At 40.5% G+C, this 23,204-nt stretch overlaps 1 protein-coding gene across 5 annotated transcripts in view; it reads left to right on the plus strand.

Annotated features, from left to right (window-relative positions):
• Window positions 1–23,204, plus strand: part of ITGBL1 (integrin subunit beta like 1) — a gene marked incomplete at its 5' end in the record, with an annotated part of 220,861 nt that overhangs the window by 23,613 nt on the left and 174,044 nt on the right. The window contains one exon of one of the 5 annotated variants that reach the window (XM_079902555.1): window positions 8,752–9,313. The exons of the other annotated variants lie outside the window; for them this stretch is intronic. Of the gene's footprint in view, window positions 1–8,751; window positions 9,314–23,204 lie in introns of those variants that run through there. 5 annotated transcript variants of the gene reach the window in all.

Raw genomic sequence — 23,204 nt, forward strand, 5'->3', positions numbered from 1 at the left:
TGTAAAGAGCTGTTTGGAAGATGAGTAAGGTATATTAACTAGTGTATCTGAGGGGATCAGCATTCTAGCCAGAGGGAGAACATGAGCAGAATTTGAAGCTAGGACATCGTGGATACCAGTTTTGCTTCTTTAAGTCAGTGGGGTCTTTCAGAAGGGTTCTCAGAGAGAAGCCTGCAGAGATAAGTGGGAGCCTTTCAAAGCCAAAAATATGACTGGATGGCCCTGGGCAAGTAATGGTGAGCAGAGAATTGGCTTTGCACATAGAAATTTCAGGGACACTGCTCTTAGGATGAATGGAAAGGGGAAAGTCTTATATGGAGGGAACATTGAGAAAGCTATTCTAATAGCCAACGGTGAAAACTAATCATGTTCTGAAGTCTGCTGATGACCATGGAAAGAAAGGGAAAGAATGACGCTAGGTACATTGTTATATGATGGAGTTGATAGAATTGAGGGTGGGGCTGGGTGGTGGAGCTAGACTTACCTGTTGAATGTAATCTGTTATGGTCATACTGGTTTTCAAATAAGCCCAAAGCTTGCAACCTCCCACCCCAGCCCCCATTCCAGAGACACCTGGGTCTCTTCATAATTTGGAATTAAAGGGCTAATTCCTGCCTGCCTAGAGAACCCTGCCCTGCTTTGGTGTTAAGCACTGGTTCTTCATTCCTGGTTAAATACTTCAAATACCTTCTACCTGGGAGAGTGGAAGGGGCTATGTTGGGGCCATAAATAGGAAATTGGGAAGGCAATATTTTTGAGGTCAAAAGAATGAGGAGCAATTGTTCACAGAACAGCCACATCTGAAGGTGGCCAGTGGTGGCCAAAGGACACAGCAACCCCCAAAGGCTGCCAGTTTATCACCTAATGAATTTGTCTTAGGAACCAGAAGACTCTGAACAGTTACGCTCTTGAGCTCAACTCATTTTCTCTAAAACATCACCTCCAGAGAAGTTTCTAGTTATTGAAATACGTATTTTTATTTGTGGGTGTCTAGGACACTTTCACTCTTTAGATACAGGTGACCATTTCATTAGGGTTGTGAAAGATGAATGAGAAATAAAATGATAGGTTGTATGTTAAACAAATACTAGTTGCAAATCTTGTTATTTTTACTATATCCAAAGTAAAATGAGATCTCTCTGTCTTGTTCATTATATTCCTTATGTAAAAATAGCTTCCATTTGGGACTTTCCTGGCGGTCCAGTCATTAAGACTCCACGCTTCCAGTGCAGGGGGCGTGGGTTCGATCCCTGGTCGGGAACTAAGATCCCACATGTCACACGGCACAACCAAAACAAAAAGATAGCTTCCATTTAAGTTCATCAAAAATAATATTCCAAATGAAAATATCAGAAACTTCCTATTATAAGAAAAAGAAATCTAAGTATTAAATAGTTTTCATGCGTACCTCCAATATTTGATTACAAGATGTGATGAAATTTAATTGTAGCACAATATGAAGTAGGAATAAACCCTAAATATACTATTTAGGGTTTAAATTTAGGGTTTAAAGTTATTTTGTATAATAATTTCCTTATGACTTTCCTTCATATACTTTTCAGCATATAAATACTTAAATGAGATGGAATAATTCAGGCTTATATGGGGGGGCAAATGTATTTCAGATACTCATGGGTTTATCAGGTAGGACAATTTTCTTGGGTCCAAGTAATAGAAAACCCAACTCAAACATGCTTAAGAAAAAAAAAAAAAGACAATTTACTGGCCTACTTAATTGAAATATTTAACATAATGGTTCCCAAGGTGTGGTTCAACTGGGGACTTGTTAGCAATATAGATTTTGAGGGCTCACCCCAGATTTACTGAATCCAAAACGCTGACTGTGGGCTCAGCCATCTGCTTAAACAAGTTCACCATGTTGTTCTGATACATGGTAGGATTTGAGAACCACTGGTCTAAGATTAAATCTGTCTTCAGGTGCAACGCAATTTAGTGCTCAAAGGATATTACCAGGATCTAAATGTGGGCTCTGCTACCCCAGGACAGCCCCATTTCCAGGCTTCACATGGTAGATAGCCAGTGATAGCTGGAGATACCTGTCATCACAGCACGTTGTCCAGTGGACAAGAGAAATGATTTTACCTCCACAGAACCTTTAATACCAGATGGAAATTTGGATCTACACAAAGGAATGAAGAGAACTAGAAATGGTAACCGTATGGGTCAATATATACGATATATTTTTCTTTAATTGACGTCTCTTTAAAAGAGATGGAGGGAGAAGAGTATGACTGCAATAAGGACAAAAAGATGAGGTACTGGAGAAAAACAGGAGGTTAGGTGACTGGGGATATGAAGTTTTTGAGGAGTCAGGGGAAATGGTAAGTAGTACAGATCTGCAACATGGGTTTCATATTTTAGAAGTCTAGACCCCTTACAGCTTTAAAACTTTATAAGCTATTTAAATGTCATGTTTAATATTGTAAAATAATGATAATATTTTTTTGCTTTACAAAAGAAGATTTTATTTTATTATTTTATTTTTTTTACATCTTTATTGGAGTATAATTGATTTACAGTGGTGTGTTAGTTTCTGCTTTATAACAAAGTGAATCATTTATACATACACATATCTTCCCATATCTCTTCCCTCTTGCATCTCCCTCCCTCCCACCCTCCCTATCCCACCCCTCCAGGCGGTCACAAAGCACCGAGCTGATCTTCCTGTGCTATGCGGCTGCTTCCGACTAGCTATCTACCTTACGTTTGGTAGTGTATATATGCCCATGCCTCTCTCTCGCTTTGTCACAGCTTACCCTTCCCCCTCCCCATATCCTCAAGTCCATTCTCTAGTAGGTCTGTGTCTTTATTCCTGTCTTACCCCTAGGTTCTTCATGACATTTATTTTTTCTTAAATTCCATATATATGTGTTAGCAAACGGTATTTGTCTTTCTCTTTCTGACTTACTTCACTCTATATGACAGACTCTAGGTCCATCCACGTCATTACAAATAGCTCAATTTCGTTTCTTTTTATGGCTGAGTAATATTCCATTGTATATATGTGCCACATCTTCTTTATCCATTCATCCGATGATGGACACTTAGATTGTTTCCATCTCCGGGCTATTGTAAATAGAGCTGCAATGAACATTTTGGTACATGACTCTTTTTGAATTATGGTTTTCTCAGGGTATATGCCCAGTAGTGGGATTGCCAGGTCATATGGTAGTTCTATTTTTAGTTTTTAAAAGAACCTCCATACTGTTCTCCACAGTGGCTGTATCAATTTACATTCCCACCAACAGTGCAAGAGTGTTCCCTTTTCTCCACACCCTCTCCAGCATTTATTGTTTCTAGATTTTTTGATGATGGCCATTTAGACTGGTGTGAGATGATATCTCATTGTAGTTTTGATTTGCATTTCACTAATGATTAATGAAGTTGAGCATTCATTCATGTGTTTGGTGGCAGTCTGTATATCTTCTTTGGAGAAATGTCTATTTAGGTCTTCTGCCCATTTTTGGATTGGGTTGTTTTTTTGTTATTGAGCTGCATGAGCTGCTTATAAATTTTGGAGATTAATCCTTTGTCAGTTGCTTCATTTGGAAATATTTTCTCCCATTCTGAGGGTTGTCTTTTTGTCTTCTTTATGGTTTCCTTTGCTGTGCAAAAGCTTTGAAGTTTCATTAGGTCGAATTTGTTTATTTTTGTTTTTATTTCCATTTCTCTAGGAGGTGGGTCAAAAAGGATCTTGCTGTGATTTATGTCATACAGTGTTCTGCCTATGTTTTCCTCTAAGAGTTTGATAGTTTCTGGCCTTACATTTAGGTCTTTAATCCATTTTGAGCTTATTTTTGTGTATGGTGTTAGGGAGTGATCTAAGCTCATACTTTTACATGTACCTGTCCAGTTTTCCCAGCACCACTTATTGAAGAGGCTGTCCTTTGTCCACTGTACATTCCTGCCTCCTTTATCAAAGATAAGGTGACCACATGAGCGTGGGTTTATCTCTGGGCTTTCTATCCTGTTCCATTGATCTATGTTTCTGTTTTTGTGCCAGTACCATACTGTCTTGATTACTGTAGCTTTGAAGTCAGGGAGCCTGATTCCTCCAGCTCCGTTTTTCATTCTCAAGATTGCTTTGGCTATTCGGGGTCTTTAGTGTTTCCATACAAATTGTGAAATTTTTTGTTCTAGTTCTGTGAAAAATGCCAGTGGTAGTTTGATAGGGATTGCATTGAATCTATAGATTGCTTTGGGTAGTAGAGTCATTTTCACAATGTTGATTCTTCCAATCCAAGAACATGGTATATCTCTCCATCTATTTGTATCATCTTTAATTTCTTTCATCAGTGTCTTATAATTTTCTGCATACAGGTCTTTTGTCTCCTAGGTAGGTTTATTCCTAGATATTTTATTCTTTTTGTTGCAATGGTAAATGGGAATGTTTTCTTGATTTCACTTTCAGATTTTTCATCATTAGTGTATAGGAATGCCAGAGATTTCTGTGCATTAATTTTGTATCCTGCTACTTTACCAAATTCATTGATTAGCTCTAGTAGTTTTCTGGTAGCATCTTTAGGATTCTCTATGTATAGTATCATGTCACCTGCAAACAGTGACAGTTTTACTTCTTCTTTTCCGATTTGGATTCCTTTTATTCTCTGATTGCTGTGGCTAAAACTTCCAAAACTATGTTGAATAATAGCAGTGAGAGTGGGCAACCTTTTCTTGTTACTGATCTTAGTGGAAGTGCTTTCAGTTTTTCACCATTGAGGACGATGTTGGCCGTGGGTTTGTCATATATGGCCTTTATTATGTTGAGGAAAGTTCCCTCTATGCCTACTTTCTGCAGGGTTTTTATCATAAATGGGTGTTGAATTTTGTCAAAAGCTTTCTCTGCATCTATTGAGATGATCATATGGTTTTTCTCCTTCGATTTGTTAATATGGTTTATCACATTGATTGATTTGCGTATATTAAAGAATCCTTGCATTCCTGGGATAAACCCGACTTGATCATGGTGTATGATCCTTTTAATGTGCTTTTGAATTCTGTTTGCTAGTATTTTGTTGAGGATTTTTGTATCTATTTTCATCAGTGATATTGGCCTGAGTTTTCTTTCTTTGTGACATCCTTGTTTGGTTTTGGTATCAAGGTGATGGTGGCCTCGTAGAATAAGTTTGGGAGTGTTCCTCCCTCTGCTATAGTTTGGAAGAGTTTGAGAAGGATAGGTGTTAATTCTTCTCTAAATGTTTGATAGAATTGGCCTGTGAAGCCATCTGGTCCTGGGCTTTTGTTTGTTGGAAGATTTTTAAACACAGTTTCAATTTCAGTGCTTGTGATCGGTCTGTTCATATTTTCTATTTCTTCCTGATTCAGTCCTGGCAGGTTGTGCATTTCTAAGAATTTGTCCATTTCTTCCAGGTTGTCCATTTTATTGGCATATAGTTGCTCGTAGTAATCTCTCATGATCTTGTGTATTTCTGCAGTGTCAGTTGTTACTTCTCCTTTTTCATTTCTAATTCTATTGATTTGAGTCTTCTCCCTTTTTTTCTTGATGAGTCTGGCTAAGCGTTTATCAATTTTATCTTCTCAAAGAACCAGCTTTTAGTTTTATTGATCTTTGCTATTGTTTCCTTCATTTCTTTTTCATTTATTTCTAATCTGATTCTTATGATTTCTTTCCTTCTACTAACTTTGGGGTTTTTTTGTTCTTCTTTCTCTAATTGCTTTAGGTGTAAGGTTAGGTTGTTTATTCAAATAGTTTCCTGTTTCTTAAGGTAGGATTGTATTGCTATAAACTTCCCTCTTAGAACTGCTTTTGCTGCATCCCATAGGTTTTGGGTCGTCGTGTCTCCATTGTTATTTCTTTCTAGGTATTTTTTGATTTCCTCTTTGATTTCTTTAGTGATCACTTCATTATTAAGCAGTGTATTGTTTAGCCTCCATGTGTTTGTATTTTTTACAGATCTTTTCTGGTAATTGGTATCTAGTCTCATAGTGTTGTGGTCGGAAAAGATACTTGAAACAATTTCAATTTTCTTAAATTTACCAAGGCTTGACTTGTGACCCCAGATATGATGTATCCTGGAGAATGTTCCATGAGCACTTGAGGAAAATGTGTATTCTGTTGTTTGGATGGAATGTCCTATAAATATCAATTAAGTCCATCTTGTTTAATGTATCATTTAGAGCTTGTGTTTCCTTATTTACTTTCATTTTGGATGATCTGTCCATTGTTGAAAGTGGGGTGTTAAAGTCCCCTACTATGAATGTGTTACTGTCGATTTCCCTTTTTATGGCTGTTAGTATTTGCCTTATGTATTGAGGTGCTCCTATGTTGGGTGCAAAAATATTTACAATTGTTATATCTTCTTCTTGGATTGATCCCTTGATCATTATGTAGTGTCCTTCTTTGTCTATTCTAATAGTCTTTATTTTAAAGTCTATTTTGTCTGATATGAGAATTGCTACTCCAACTTTCTTTTGGTTTCCATTTGCATGAAATATCTTTTTCCATCCCCTCACTTGCAGTCTCTATGTGTCTCTAGGTCTGAAGTGGGTCTCTTGCAGACAGCAAATATATGGGTCTTGTTTTTGGATCCATTCAGCCAATCTGTGTCTTTTGGTTGTAGCATTTAGTCCATTTACATTTAAGGTAATTATCGATATGTATGTTCCTATTCGCATTTTCTTAATTTTTTTGGGTTCGTTATTGTAGGTCTTTTCCTTCTCTTGTGTTTCTTGCCTAGAGAAGTTCCTTTAGCAGTTGTTGTAGAGCTGGTTTGGTGGTGCTGAACTCTCTCAGCTTTTCCTTGTCTGTAAAGGTTTTAATTTCTCCATCAAATCTGAATGATATACTTGCTGGGTAGAGTAATCCTGGTTGCAGGTTCTTCTCCTTCATCAGTTTAAATATGTCCTGCCAGTCCCTTCTGGCTTGCAGAGTTTCTGCTGCAAGATCAGCTGGTAACCTTATGGGGATTCCCTTGTGTGTTATTTGTTGTTTTTCCCTTGCTGCTTTTAATATGTTTTCTTTGTATTTAATTTTTGACAGTTTGATTAATATGTGTCTTGGCGTATTTCTCCTTGGGTTTATTCTGTATGGGACTCTCTGTGCTTTCTGGGCTTGATTAACTGTTTCCTTTCCCATATCAGGGAAGTTTTCAACTATAATCTCTTCAAATATTTTCTCAGTCCCTTTCTTTTTCTCTTCTTCTTCTGGAACCCCTATAATTCGAATGTTGGTGCATTTAATATTGTCCCAGAGGTCTGTGAGACTGTCCTCAGTTCTCTTCATTCTTTTTTCTTTATTCTGCTCTGCAGTAGTTATTTCCACTATTTTACCTTCCAGGTGACTTATCCATTCTTCTGCCTCAGTTATTCTGCTATTGATCCCTTCTAGAGTATCTTTAATTTCATTTATTGTGTTGTTCATCATTGTTTGTTTCATCTTTAGTTCTTCTATGTCCTTTTTAAATGTTTCTTGCATTTTCTCTATTCTATTTCCAAGATTTTGGATCATCTTTACTATCATTATTCTGAATTCTTTTTCAGGTAGACTGCCTATTTCCTCTTCATTTGTTAGGTCAGGTGGGTTTTTATCTTGGTCCTTCATCTGCTGTGTGTTTTTCTGTCTTCTCATTTTGCTTATCTTACTGTGTTTGGGGTCTCCTATTTGCAGGCTGCAGGTTCGTAGTTCCCGTTGTTTGTGGTGTCTGTCTCTAGTGGCTAAGGTTGGTTCAGTGGGTTGTGTAGGCTTCCTGGTGCAGGGGACTAGTGCCTGTGTTCTGGTGGATGAGGCTGGATCTTGTCTTTCTGGTGGGCAGGTCCACGTCTGGTGGTGTGTTTTGAGGTGTCTGTGACCTTATTATGATTTTAGGCAGCCTCTCTGCTAATGGGTGGGGTTGTGTTCCTGTCTTGCTAGTAGTTTGGCATAGGATGTCCAGTTCTGTAGCTTGCTGGTCATAGAGTGAATCTGGGTGCTGGTGTTGAGATGGAGATCTCTCGGAGATTTTCGCCATTTGATATTATGTGGAGCTGGGAGGTCTCTTGTGGACCAGTGTCCTGAAGTTGGCTCTCCCACGTCAGAGGCACAGCAGTGACTCCTGGCTGCAGCACCAAGAGCCTTTTATCCACATGGCTGAGAATAAAAGGGAGAAAAAGTAGAAAGAAAGAATTAGTAGAAGTAGAAAGAAAGAAAGGAGGGAGGGTGGGAGGAGGGAAGGAAGGAAAAAAAGAAAGAAGATAAAGTAAAATAAAATAACGTAAGATAAAATATGATAAAGTTATTAAAGTAAAAAAATAATTATTAAGGAGAAAAGAATAAACAAAAAACAAACAAACAAAAAAAAAAACGGACGGATAGAACCCTAGGACAAATGGTGGAAGCAAAGCTATACAGAGAAAACCTCACACAGAATCATACACATACACACTCACAAAAAGAGGAAAAGGGGAAAAAAATCATAAATCTTGCTCGCAAAGTCCACCTCCTCAATTTGGGATGATTCGTTGTCTATTCATGTATTCCACCGATGCAGAGTACATCAAGTTGATTGTGGAGCTTTAATCCGCTGCTTCTGAGGCTGCTGGGAGAGATTTTCCTTTCTCTTCTTTGTTCGCACAGCTCCCAGGGGCTCAGCTTTGGATTTGGCCCCGCCTCTTCGTGTAGGTCGCTGGAGGGTGTCTGTCCTTCGCTCAGACAGGACGGGGTTAAAGGAGCCGCTGATTCGGGGGCTCTGGCGCACTCAGGCCGGGTGGGGGGGGGGAGGGAGGGGCACGGAGTGCGGGGCGGGCCTGCGGCGGCAGAGGCCGGCGTGACATCGCGGTGGCGTGACGTCGCGGCGGCGTGACGTCGCGCCGGCGTGATGTTGCACCAGCCTGAGGCGGGCCGTGCGTTTTCCCGGAGGAGTTGTCCCTGGATCCCGGGACCCTGGCAGTGGCGGGCTGCACAGGCTCCCCGGAAGGGGGGTGTGGATAGTGACCTGTGCTCGCACACAGGCTTCTTGGTGGCGGCAGCAGCAGCCGCCTTAGCGTCTCATCCCCGTCTCTGGGGTCCGCGCTTTTAGCCGCGGCTCTCGCCCGTCTCTGGAGCTCCTTTAAGCAGCACTCTTAATCCCCTCTCCTCGCGCACCAGGAAATAAAGAGGGAAGAAAAAGTCTCTTGCCTCTTCGGCAGGTCCAGACTTTTTCCCGGACTCCCTCCCGGTTAGCCATGGTGCACTAACCCCCTGCAGGCTGTGTTCACGCCGCCAACCCCAGTCCTCTTCCGGCGCTCCGACCGAAGCCCGAGCCTCAGCTCCCAGCCCCGCCCGCCCCGGCGGGGGGCAGACAAGCCTCTCGGTCTGGTAAGTGCTGGTCGGCAGTGATCCTCTGTGTGGGAATCTCTCCGCTTTGCCCTCCCCACCCCTGTTGCTGTGCTGTTCTCTGCGGCTCCGAAGCTTCCCCCCTCTGCCACCCTCAGTCTCCGCCCGCGAAGGGGCTTCCTAGTGTGTGGAAACGTTTCCTCCTTCACGGCTCCCTCGCACTGGTGCAGGTACCATCCCTATTCGTTTGTCTCTTTTTATTCTTTTTTCTTTTGCCGTACCCAGGTACGTGGGGGGTTGCTTGCCTTTTGGGAGGTCTGAGGTCTTCTGCCAGCCTTCAGTAGGTGTTCTGTAGGAGTTGTTCCACGTGTAGATGTATTTCTGGTGTGTCTGTGGGGAGGAAGGTGATCTCCGCGTCTTACTCTAACGCCATCTTCCCGGAAGCCAAGCTGTAATGATAATTTTAGTCATTCTTGCTATTGCTGTTCTCAATGGCTACATTACTATTCATTTATTCAGTTGATGCATGTTTAGCACTGTAAGGGGTATAAACACACATCCCGTATTCCATACTTTACTTAGGTTAGTGTTACACACAAAAAAATGGCTATACTGTAGCTTTCAAGTGTCAGCTTTTTTTCTTTAATGCTTTCGCAATTGCATCAACCAAATGGGGAAAGAGATCTAAAACTACGTGAAGAGCTACTAAAATACATTCTTAGAGGAAATATTTTACAATAAAATTTTCTTTATAATATTTCTTCATAAACCTTGAACTTGTTTTGTGGCTTCTAGGTACTCCCATTAGTTTATTGACCTATCTTGTTTTTTGTTTCTATATCTTTCTTAGGTAAAAATAAATCCCAGATTTAGCATATTACTCAAGCACATCAGATTTCACAAGAGAAATGTGTAGTTATAGCTCCAAGGCAGGTGTTATGATCCTGTCTGATTGCTCAAGCTAATTTCGAGCCATGTCAGGGCAGTTGCTGGGAGACGTTTGAGGAGCGCAGGAAATTATATGGAGCCTGTAGATAACAGCATGTCCTGTACTGTGGCCTAAAATAATACCGAACCTGCCCCATTACCAACGCTCTGGCTGAAAGAAAGGCCTGGACTGGAGGTTTACCTCAACATCACTGAAAAAACAAAATTAGGATGCTTTAAAAATATGGTTGTAATTGTTGAAAAGTTGACAGTGAAAATATGGGTAAAATTCGCAATTATAATTGTATTGGCAAAAATTTATTTTAAAACATATTTGATGTATAATTAAATTACTTTGGTGTGTTTTCCCAGCTTGGGTTATCGTAAGAATTAGCTGTGATGGCTTCCTGTCATCGGCTTCCTAAGCCCCTCTTCTAGAGAAGTACATTTCATAGATGTGTGTCTTTCATCAGTGTTCCAAGTAATTGTCAAGATCAGACTTATTGGCAAAGCAATGGCCTAAAGTAAGGAATTTGTTTACTTTTCAAGGAAATGAATGTGGGGAGCTCATAGAAATATATCCAATCTCAGCTTATAAAATGTATTTCCTTACAGATTATTCAGGTCAGAAAGAAGGGTTAACCCTCCCTAACTCCACTGGTGCCTAGGAAGATAGATGGAAAGTTAGCCAGGTGCATGTTCAGTGTGTAGTTGTCACAGAAGGAGGGCTGCATACAGCTGTGCAGAAAGGTTGGGGCCTAGGAGGTGGTGATGATAGAAATCCTGGGGTTCAGGGGGGGATCATCACAGTGGGCCTTCACTGTGATGGGAGAGGGGACACAGAGGAGGAAATTGGGGCCCCAGTAAGTGGAGATATTGATATTTCCCAAAGGATGTCTGGATGACACCAGCCATGCCTTTCAAACTAAGGAGCCAGCCCTTGCATTGGCATTCGGGGGAGAGTGTGATTCCAGAAGAGGCCAGAGTCACGAGAGCAGTGGCTTTTCGAATTAGAAGGCATGCTCTTTTCAGAGCAATCTTCTCATTCTTCGTTGTCATGTTAAAGGGAGTATGGTTTTTAGCCTGACATACACATTGAACTGACTCTATATCCTGACTGAAAAGAGTGGATTGCATTTCAGAGTTCATTCCTTTACTTTTAAGTAGGGTAAGGACATACGGCTGCTTAGCTTTCCCGTGTCGATTGTAAAAGTGGGATGCCTTCAGGAATGGTCATGGGGGGAGATTCCAGGTCACAGGCTTTGGAACCAGGAAGACTTGAGCTGACTCTTAACTTTACCTTGTGAGAGCTGTGTCAGGATGTAAAAGCTACTAAACCTGCCTGACAACTACCCTCGCCTATAAACTGAAGAATAGGACAACTTAATAGAAAGTGCTATTTACTCAGTATATACTGTGTGCCCAGGCACTGTGCTAGGTATCCTATATATTATTCATGGAATTCTCAGTACAACATTCTGAGGTCAGAGAGAACACAATAGCAATAACTATTAATCTCTGTTACAGGATGTTTTGGGGGTGGTAATCAATGAGATTAGAGACGTTCAACAAACAAAACTCACGTTCCAAAGTAGGGATCAAATTCTACTTCTTTTGAGATATAAACTGTATACAGCTTTGCAATGATAGGTGTTTTTTTTTCCAACTCGCATCCATTAAATTTTTTTTTTTTTTTGGCCGTGTTTTGTCATCATTGCTGTGCGCTGGCTTTCTCTAGTTGTGTCGAGCGGGGGCTACTCTTCCTCGCGGTGCGTGGGCTTCTCATTGCAGTGGCTTCTGTTGTGGAGCACGGGCTCTAGGCGCGTGGGATTCAGTAGTTGTGGTGCGTGGGCTCAGTAGCTGTGGCTCGTGGGCTCTAGAGCACAGGCTCAGTAGTTGTGGTGCACGGGCTTTCTTGCTCCATGGCATGCGGGATCTTCCCGGACCAGGGCTTGAACCCATGTCCCCTGCATTGACAGGCAGATTCTTAAACACTGCGCCACCAGGGAAGCCCCCATCCATTAAATTTTTATGGAACGCTTACTGTTTCTCTGTTAGCATGTGGCGTATAGGAGGTGCTCAATGTGTTTTAGTTTCCCTTCAATACTTTGGCAGATGGCTTGGAAAGACCAGATGATGTAGTTGAATATATATGGGCTTCAGGGTTAAAAATATTGGATAGATAGAATCTTGTCTGTCTTGGATTGGCTGTGCAACACTGAATGGGTTATTTCACCTCTTCTGAGTCTGTTTCATAGGAAGAATGAGAATCATCTCTCTTGTGAAGCTTAAATGAAATAAAGTAAGGTGACCTATCACAGGGATTGACAAAAATTGGATCATATTTAAATGAAAAATGTCACACTTGAATGACCATTTGGAGAATAATTCTTTGTAAATGCAAGCCTACATTGTCAGATCTGCAGCAGAAAGATTCGTTTTCTGAAAAGCGTGAGTGGAAATAGTGAGTGGAAATAATGTTAGAGTAGCATTTGGTAAGATCCCTTCTGAAGGAAGAGAGTAAACTTTTTTTTAATTTTGTTTCACACTAGAGGAAAAAGCCTAAATGTACTGCTAGAGATGAGGTCACTGACATCAAAGGACACCAAAATACTGATGCACATGGATAAAATAGCGTTCAGTTTGTCTGACTCACTGGTGAAAAAATAGAAACCATTGAGAGGTGGACTAAAGGTCTTGGTGTGAGAATTGCTAGCTTTTAGAACAAGTGAAAAACAAAATGTTTTCATTTTAGACTTTGTTTCAAGAGCTTACTTGCAATGATGGAAACATTCAATAAGGGTAAACAGACTTCCTGATGGGCTGAAAGTTTGTGTCCCCCACTCCCCTACCCCCGCTGCCCCGTCCCCCAATTCATATGTTGAAACTCCAGCCTCTGGTATGACGGTGTTAGGGAGTGGGACCTTTGGGAGGTGATAAGGTTTAGATGAGGTTGGGAGAGTAGATCCCGCATGGTGAGATTAGTGTCCTTACAAGAAGAGGAAGAGACACCAGAGCTCTTTCCTTCTTCGCCATGTGAGGATGCAGTGAGAAGGCAGCTGTTTGCAAGCCAGAAGGAGGGCCCTCCCCAAGAACCAAGCACGCCAGCCCCTTGATCTTGGACTCCCCGACCTCCAGAACTGTGAGAAATATCAACGTCTGTTGTCTGAGCCACCCGGTCTATGGTATTTGTTATAGTAGCCTGAGCTAAGACACACTTAATGGGCAGCTATTACACACAGAGTTCTCGTAAGCAAAAAAGAATTGTCCAACCCTGAAGCCAACACTGATTAAAATAGTACTACTATAAGCAGAGGTGTGAGTAATTGTTCATGTACTGTGTGAGAAGCCATTAATTCTGCCTGGGATTATCATGTGGGAGGTGGTGCCTCTGAGCTAGGTCTTGAAGAATGAGAGGGATTTGTATCCTTGGGGTGTGATAACTTCAGAGGGGTGAGAAATTACAAATGAGTACAGAGAAGAGGCTAGACTACAAATCAACGTATTGACAAAATAGGCCACGCCCAACAAGCGTGGGTCAAGTTAAACGCAGTAGCTCTGGCTCTGTTAATCTTCTCGCTTCCCGTTTTAGTGACAGATTTGCAGAGAAAGAGAGCAGAGTTTCTCGGTCATTAGAGAAATCATCACTGAATAACATGATTTTCTGTCGATGAGCTGGGAATCCCTTGGTATTCCCAGCACCAGCGTTGCCCCAAAGCCAAAGACATTTCCTGACGTTTAGTAAAGACTTCTCAAATTTCATCTTCATATTGACTCCATTGTTAATAACTGGTATACTAGTGTATTGCATATGTGAGATCTTTCTGTTTCTGGGTAAACCATTTGGCTGAAAATTCTATAAAATGATTTTTTGAAGGTTCTAATGACTTTTCTGCTCTATCATTTGTAAGTGCTTATATACCTCCAATTTATAATTAGGTAAACCACTGTGAGTTAAATGTGTTTGAATTTTGTCGTTAAGGAAGCTCTGTCTGTTTCTCTGTCTCTGATGAAAGATTGTGAATAAAGTTCATGGGTCTCCTTTGCAGGTGTTTTCTCCTCTTCCAGGTCAACAGATGGAGGAGCTGATTAGGGCCAAGCTGTCCTTCTGACCATCCTTTTAGATCATCTTACCTTCCCTGTCTCGGCCACAGTTTACCTTATAAAGCTGATAGCTTCCAAATTAACCCACTTTTTGGCTTTCTCATCAAGAGAAAGTTTATATAAACAGGTACAAGCTGTGACATTGAATTTGGATTGTTAACATTGCAAGATATTTTTTAAGGTTAGACAAATGGTAGCAGAGGGTCCATGTCTCCAAATGAATTCTGGCAACTTTCCTTCCATCATCCATGGCCACTTTCTTCTGCCACGCATTCCTTTGATGATTTTAAATATTTCACTTGGTTTAAGCTGAATTCTAAGATGGCAAATTCTGAGTCCCCTGGATGAACGTTTTCCTACAGGAAAATCTGGAGTGTAAGTAGTACCCTCTTTGTCAAGTTCAACTGCTTCAAATATGTGACTGTATTTGTGGTCATGCTTGACTCTTATTATTCAGTTAGGAGGTGATTTTGCTATTTTGGGAGAAGAGAGAAGTGGAATAAATGGGGTTGCATTTAAAGTCCAGATTTGACTCAATGGAGCTGACACACTTTATTGCAGTTTTTAGGGCCTCTTTGTAATTTACGGTGGATACTAATTTCCTGTTCAGGTTTCCTGAGGCCACTTCTGTTAGTCAGAAAGGAGGCTAGGGCTGGCAGTGTTACCAGGAATTTCCTGATAGGGGTTGTCAGAATTCCCCCTACGGATCAGATCTGCTTCCTCTGCCTTCTTTTCTCTGGTCCCTCTTTTCTTTGTCTTTCTTTCACCAGAATTCCTTAGAGCTTGAAAGGATGAGCTTTTCCTTTACTTCCCCTTCGGTGCTCCTGGGAAGTCCATTTAATAAAACACCAGGATTTAATTCAGCAGTCCCAGCGGGTGATAGGTTAAAATGTAGCCACCAAAGGAATTTAGAAAATCTCTTCTAAGATCCTGGCTTTCAAGTGTATTGTCTTGCTATACAATCCTCTTTTGAGTTTCAGAAGCCGAATATTAATTCTTTCATTCTCTTTGCATTGCTTTTCTAATAATCCTGAACCCTTTCACCCTCCAAATTTAAATGGAGATGCTTCAAGCTGCCTAGGGTATAAATGCATTTAACAGTATTAAACAATCTCTCTATGAAGGCATTTTCTGGGAGTAAATCCCAAGGTTTCTGGGATTGCTAAGCACATAGTAGATGCACAAATAAGTAAATATCAAAAAATAAATAGGTGAATGGGTGTCACGGAGATGGAAATGACAGGTTTTGTTGAATGAGCAGATTTCAGGTCATGCTAAGCATTTTCAAAATTTTGCTCATAGGAGTTTCTGTTTAGAGTTAAGAAAGCCTCCAGTAGTTCATAAATAAAGGGCTATTTGAATTCTCTAACTTCCTTCCCTAGCAAAAACAGCACTCTTTGCTTTTTGATCTTTTACCCTCTCTCCCAGTGATTTGATGAAAGATGATGACCCTAATGAAGGCTGGGCAAACTTTAAGAAGACAGCATGTTTCAATTACTTTTTGGAAAAAAAAAATTGCAGCTATTTCACATTAAATCATTTTAATATGCCTCATGTCCTGTACTCTTTATTATGATGCTCAATGTTGCAGTAAACTGTGTCCTGAGAGTCTTTGACTGAAACGTACATTCTGCGTTCTCTTACTTGGACCGGAGTGGCTCTGACCTGCGGGTGGGAAATGACACCTGCACCCAGGACAGGCTTTAGCCACACGACTGTTCTCCTGAGTGGTATGTGAGCTGGGTCTTCATCACCTGTTCATCCTGCCAATGTATTTTCCACATCTGTCCTCCCAGTCACGCAAAGATTTATTTTACATGCCTGATGGCAAAATGTCCTTGCACTTGGGGGACTGAAGCCCAGGGAACAGCAATCTCATCTTCTTTCTTTGACACTAGTCTATTAGCTTCATCTGTCTTGAGGACAACCCTGGCTAAGAGCCTATCTGATTTTTCTTCTTTGGGGACCTTTCAGAGTTTTAAGGTTATAGAGAAATTGGCTTTGTGCAAAGCATGTTGCCATCTGTTGCTGGTTGCTAACCTCAGATCCATTTAAGAGATGTGCCAGGTTAGATTCATACAGACGTTTTAACTAATGATATTTCCTTGTTCTTAACCCGAGAGCACATATTTAGGTTTGTCCTATCAGTATCATTTATCTAAATATCCCACTACTCAGCCATTTTGGGGGGAATGTAGTGTTTATCTGCCATCAATTGTGACAAGACATAATATGCGGTGTGTGTGTATTGGGTAGTCATGAAATAATAATGCGTACAAATGGAGAGCCAAGAAGCAAGCAGGGGGTTTGGAGATTCCTGTTTTGTTTTGTTTTAATCGAGAAAATTGAAACCCAGAGAGCTTATGTGGCTTCCTCTCAAAGTCTCAAAATGAGCTCATGTTTCAGGTGAAATTTGCCTTCAAGTTTTAAATAGACGATAGCAATGAACTTTGGGTGACTGTTTACTTATTCCTCAGATTTTGTTTGACTCCTTGATTAATAAGTGGCAGTTTTTAAAAGTTATGAGTATAATTTTTCTAGTAAAAATTTGAAAGGGGCTAAAAATTATAACACTTCAATCAGAATATATAACTATACAACTCTCTCTATATATGTATACATGTATGTATACACACACACACCCCTATATATATACTCACCTCTATACAAATAAATATAATATTAATATTCTATGTTATGTTTTATGTTATTATATTACATATGCTTCATATTCACTTTTCCTTTATTCACTTTTTCTAAGTTCTAACCTTAGAGACAATAAGGTCTCTTCTAGGAATTTATCCTAAGGAGATAACCCAGGGGAAGGAAAATGCTATATACATGAAGATGCTTAATGCATTGATGCCTATAAAAGCAAAAAGTCATAGGCAAATTATTTATCCAGTAGTATAAAATACATGATAGCACATCAAATTAATATGATAATTTAAGTCATTGAAATGATAAGTATGAAGAGTTCATGAAATATAAAATCAAGTTTGAAAAACCACAACCACTATTGTATGTCTCCTCTGTTGTCAGCTGTGGGAAAAGTATGTATACATACAGACAAACGTGAAAAATTCTGCCAAAAAACAGGAATAAGTAACAGGAATGATGACTGGGCCCCAAACCTCTGGTGTCCATTACTTAGAAATGTGTGATATTGAAGGGATGGGAATATTAGCAACTGAGCTTGCCATTGGCATAACCATGAAATAGCCCATCTTTGCTGCCAGCCCCCCACACAGATAACACCCAGTCTTTATCCCAACAGACATAACCATAGTTACCTCTTCCCCAGGCTTGATTTTCTTTTCCCAGCCTAGAGTCTTCTTGTCGAAACGTACCTGTCCTCATCCCATCATCTCAAGGATCCTCAGGGCTTAATCTGTGTATGGGTGCTGTTCCTTCAACAGCGCTGTTGCTATGTGTATAGGGGTCTTCGGGGAACACAGTTTTTTTTTGGTAGAAAGAAGTAACAAAGGGAAGATTTTTTTTCAAGCAAATAATTTTTGGTACTTCTCAAGTCATACTGTAGGAGGCGCCTCTCTCACATAGGGTGAGCCCAGGTTGGGGAGGTGGAAGAGGATTAAAAAGGTTTTTACTGGGCTTCCCTGGTAGCGCAGTGGTTGAGAATCCGCCTGCCGATGCAGGGGACGCGGGTTCGTGCCCCGGTCCGGGAGGATCCCACATGCCGCGAAACGGCTGGGCCCGTGAGCCATGGCCGCTGGGCCTGCGCGTGCTCCGCGGCGGGAGAGGCCCGCGTTCCGCAAAAATAAAAAAAAAAAATAAAAGAGGTCTTTACTTGCCTCTGTCTGGAACATAATTAGGAATTAGATTTTCCATTTGGGGTGGTGGTGGTGGTGGTAAATTTACATGGTTTACATAACCGGCCTAGCTTCCCTTTGTCTTGACGCAAGGATTCTAGGTAAAAGGAATTCATTGAGGTAAAAGTTAATATCTTGTAGTTTACAGTGTGTATTTCATAATAGAGTGGGATATTTTCAAAAGCTTTATTGTCTCATGTCGGTTTTGTTAATACTCTTTAATTTTCCCACCAGCCTGTTTCCACAACTTATCTGCATGCAGATACCCTCCCCCGAAATCTTCGTGTTACATTCTGTATTACTCCACGGTTACTATTTTTCATAGAACATTTCTACTTGAATGATTTACTAACCTCTGAAAATTAACATATTGAAACCAGGATTTAAAACCTATTTCTGTTGCAAGACTACAGATAATACTCGGTATAGAATTTCACCCTCTAATCAAATCCCATTTACTCCGAAGGGAGATAAACTCCCAGGGAGGCCAGTGGCCAGCAGGGAGGGAGCCCAAGGCTGGGAGTCAGGAGACCTGGGCTGGGGTTCCCTCTGTCTGAGCACAGCTCTGTGACCCAGTAAATCATTTAACGTCTCACACTTCACACCAGGGAGTGGCTTGACCTACATAATCTGGAAAGCTTCTTCAAGCTTAAAAATTCTGGTTCTATGATTTTAATATGTCACAATATGCATAAGTGTGCTTGTGCTGCATGATAATTAGGCATGAATGATAAACGGCTCACAATGAATGGCTGTAATTAGTTATAACCTACAGAGAACACGTCAATTTTTTCATCTTTCCTCTTCTCATTTTATTGGGTTTTCCAGTATCAATAATCAGTATCAATGGTGTTTGATTTTCCCTTGAAACCTTGCATCCTTATATCATTGCCATTCTCAACTTCCTTCTCTCCATTGTTTTCATTATAGTGATCACACATGGACACATATGTTAAAGACTGTTAAGTTGGATATCACTTCCCAAATCCTCCCTCTTCTGATTCTGTGGTACAGTGGTCCTCTCCCATGTCCTTCCCTCTCACGCAGTGAAGATCCTTTGGCGGCAGCTTCCTGCCCTTTCCTGAACAAAGGTTAAAAACCTAGAGATGTGCATGGAGGAATGAAGAAACAGGGTCTGTGCTACAAGAGTGGACAATCTGGGGAGTTGGATTAACGAGCTGCTGGATCACTATCGCCAGGCTGGGTCTGGAGAGCCAGGGAAGCCAGGGAGCGTGGCAGAGGGCAATGCCCAACCGTGGGAAAGGCCCTGGAAACTGCCTTCGCAGTTGGGAGGTCTGATGCAGAGGGAAAAGAGAGGGAGACTTGGCTTTACAGGATGGAGGGAGCTAGAATGGAGGCCATAGGATTAAGTGGTCTTCTGGGCTCTGTAAGTAAGTTTACCTCATAAGCACTGTATTCATTATTACAACTAATAATAACTGACCACTGCGAATGTACAAGGCACTATGATAAGTACTGTAAAAGGATTCTTTTAGTCCTCACGTTATTCCTTTTAGGTAAATTCTTTTTAAATTCCTAAATCAAAGGTCAAGAGTCCAAGTGCTTAGAGATTTTAGGAAGCTTGGGTTCAGTCACATGGATAGCAGTTGCTAGAGCCAGCTTTAGGAAATGTCTGTTTTAGGCACAAGGAGAAGACCTTTGCTTTCCCTTTCTGCTTACCTTATACTACCCACCCCATCCCCCAAATGTATAACTGCCATATCGACTTTTCTTACTGAGTTGGGCCAGGACACTTAAACCAGGAAGGCATCGAGACTCTGGAAGTTCTATGTAATTGGGCAAACTAGTCATAAAGTGAAGACAGAAATGAAAGAAAAACTTTGATTCCACTTGGCATCTTTTAGTTGAAATTGGCCACACGGAAGTCCTGAGCAAAGGTGCTCTGTGACCCAGGTGGCTGGTACTTGTCTTCCTGAGCTGAAAGCACATCTTGTCCCTGGTCCCATGTGACCATGTAGCTTTTCTTAAGGGCTGTTCCTTTGAGTGACGACCGAGTGATCTCTAGAAAAATTATCTGGAAGTTGATTCAGATGCTAAGGAGTCCTTGAGAGAAATAGCGTGTCCTTTTTTTCAAAGTAATTCAGCTGATAGATATTTTCATTTCAGGCAGGTACAAAATTCCGTGCTGCTCAAAGATGAGTGTTCCTTATGCAGGGTTTGTTACTTTGACAGTTCCAGTAGAGGTCGGGGAGATTTTGATGCCAACCTCTGATTGGAATGTTTTTCCAATAGTAGCATCTGGTTCTGTGGTAGGATTTCAGTTGGTAAGGTTTTCCGTTCAGTCATATGATTAGGTTCTTCTGGTATTTACATTCTCATTTAATGTATCTGACCCGTCATTTAAAATTTTTATTGCACTTTTTTTCTTTTAATTTAGTACCGAAAAAAATGTTCTCTACCTGAGACCTCATATGACTTCCATTGGGGGCTGTTTCCACTTTCAACTTCTATTTCCTTTGAAATTCCACTGGCTGGCCTTAGGTTCCACATGTGCAGATGAGAAGTCTCTTGCATGAAGCCTGGTCATTGTATTTCCTTTGCAGATGTGAGTGCACTTTTTTTTAACTTCTCAAATATGATGCATATCCAAGACGGTTAAAATAATCTGTGATGGTGTGTCTGCAGGTGGAAATTTGAGGCACATTTTTCTATAGGGATATATGTTACAATCATTCTTTTGTATATCATTTAATGCCTGTGAAATACCTTTATAAGTCCATATGTTTCCCCAGGTCATATGGGAAGGGGTGCTATTTGCACTAACTTATGTCTAGAGAGCTCTAGCAAAGTGTTCAGTGAGATTTATTTAGATTCAAGTAATTTTGGCTTATCAAGGCTTTAGGATTTTACAAAAATAAAAGAGTTATGGTGATGGATGTAAACTAGATTTTTGGTGGTAAGCACATTGTAGTGTATACAGTAGTCGAATTATGAAGTTGTATACTTGAAACTTATCTATATGTTATAAACAAATGTTACTGCAATTAAAGAAGGAATTAGATAAGAAGATGTGGAATATCTTTCAGTTTAAAAAATATACAGGTCGTCTAAATAATTTATTCAGATGAATCTGCATACATGTTTGCATGCATGGGTATGGGTATGGTATATATGTCAGCTTATTGAACCACCAATCTTATTTCCTTGAGCCTAGTAGCATACATGGCCCCTTGGTTCCCGAATGTCCTTTACCAGCACAATCTTGCTTTGCATCATCTGTGTCTTTAACTACATACTGGTAATCCCCTGGTTATCCGCAAAAAAAGAATTTCAGACTTCTGCATTTGCCCTGTATCCTTTTGTTATGGTATACATGCTCTACACCATGTATTAAAGAACAGCTGTTGCTAGATATTGGTTCCTACTTTGGTTCCTGCTGTTCTTTTAACTCTGTCAACTCTTACCCCAGATCTTTGCACTTAGAATTACACAGAGGCGCTGGATGCATAATTTATTGTATCAACAGCATAGAAGACTGTAATAGTGATTGCTTTACAGTGGAAGGTTGTACAGTTTTTAATGGTTTTTATCTGGAGAAAGAAAGCAGAGTGTTTGCTAGCACTGAAATATTCTTTTATGGCCTTTATGTTCATATTTTCTCTTTGACTTTCACTATAAAATGCCCCAACTCAGTTTTGGAACTAGATCAACAAGAACAAGGAAAGTTGTCCACAGTTGTCACTTCTGGCTTGGACAAGAAGTTTCTCACGTTGTTCCTATCCCGTTAATGTGAGTTGCCTATAAATAGACAGAATTTAGCAATTGATTTTTCTACTTGGAATCAGATGTCCCCATAGAGATCATTAATGGATGGCTTTGAAAAAGGAAAACGTTTCTGTGTGTTTGACATGTTTTCATAACAGTAATTGGAAAAAAGAGAAAGAAGAAATGGGATGCAGCTCAGGGTTTGGGGGTCTCTGTGTCCTAATTTGCTCCTCAGATGGAACCTTGTGTCTGGAACACATTCCTACCTTCAGCTGTTTCAGCTCTTGCCTTTGGCTCAGTTTGGCTCTCCCGGTGGCTGCGTGCTGACCTTGGCCTCCCCGTCACCACTCCTTCCTCTGATATCATCTCCTGGTGCCCCTGTGGGCTACAGGTGTCATCAATAGCACCATCCCACCTACCAAATTGGTCCCCTAGGCACTCTCATTCCCAAAGATCTCTTGGGATAAAACCGTAAGGATGAAGACAGTAAATTCAAAATTGCCTTTATTTGATTGACTGTGGTTAGAATAGTCTTTGATCATGGCCTGCAAGCTTCAACGTACTAGCAGAAAGTCCACTAAAATGTCTCATGAAGTATCTCTTGATAAACCATTTTCTTGAATAGTTATGAACAGAGTCCACTGGATTCCTACTTTTAACAGTGAATTTAACGTAGTGAAATTCCTGCTGACCCATACTGGAAATGAAAGTTTCATTTTTAAGGATGCATTTAAAGCACTGCCAAGTTAATGATGTCATGTCACTCTTTGTCAGTGAGGTTCATTATGTGATATTATTCTATTTGTACGAATCCTTTCTTCTGAGGGGCTTAATGTTCTCTCTGAATGTTAAACAACTGCCACAAAATTCTTGTGAGATTATTATTCTTCCAAATTACATAAAATTAAAAAATTATTTACTAATTAATCCTTCTGAATTTCTCCAAAATAGGGAGAACTCAAGCAGTCAAGAGCCTCCCCCTTTCCAATGTTGGGTTAGTTATTGGATCCCCTATACTTCATGTAAATCAGTCCTAGATGCAGAAGAGGCATTCTTTTGGGGAATAGCTTTTTCAGAACAAATAATAATCAAAACTGGGCACATGTGTAAGCCCTCTGGGAACCCTTTGTCTAGCAGAGGGATTTGAACTGACCCCAATATCCAGTCCGGAAGTGCCTTGGACTTTTCCAGGACAAAAGCAAATAAAGCTTGGCATCCTACCCAGTTGGTTACCAGTTGAAGTCACTCACAATTTATCTAGCCTTATTTTCTTCCCGCTTCCTCTTGACAGTAAATAGAATAATAATTAAAAGTTAGCTTTTTTAGACATAGAAAACAAACGTATG

Source organism: Stenella coeruleoalba, assembly GCF_951394435.1.
Source record: "Stenella coeruleoalba genome assembly, chromosome: 18".
In the NCBI taxonomy this organism is placed as follows: Eukaryota; Metazoa; Chordata; class Mammalia; order Artiodactyla; family Delphinidae; genus Stenella; species Stenella coeruleoalba.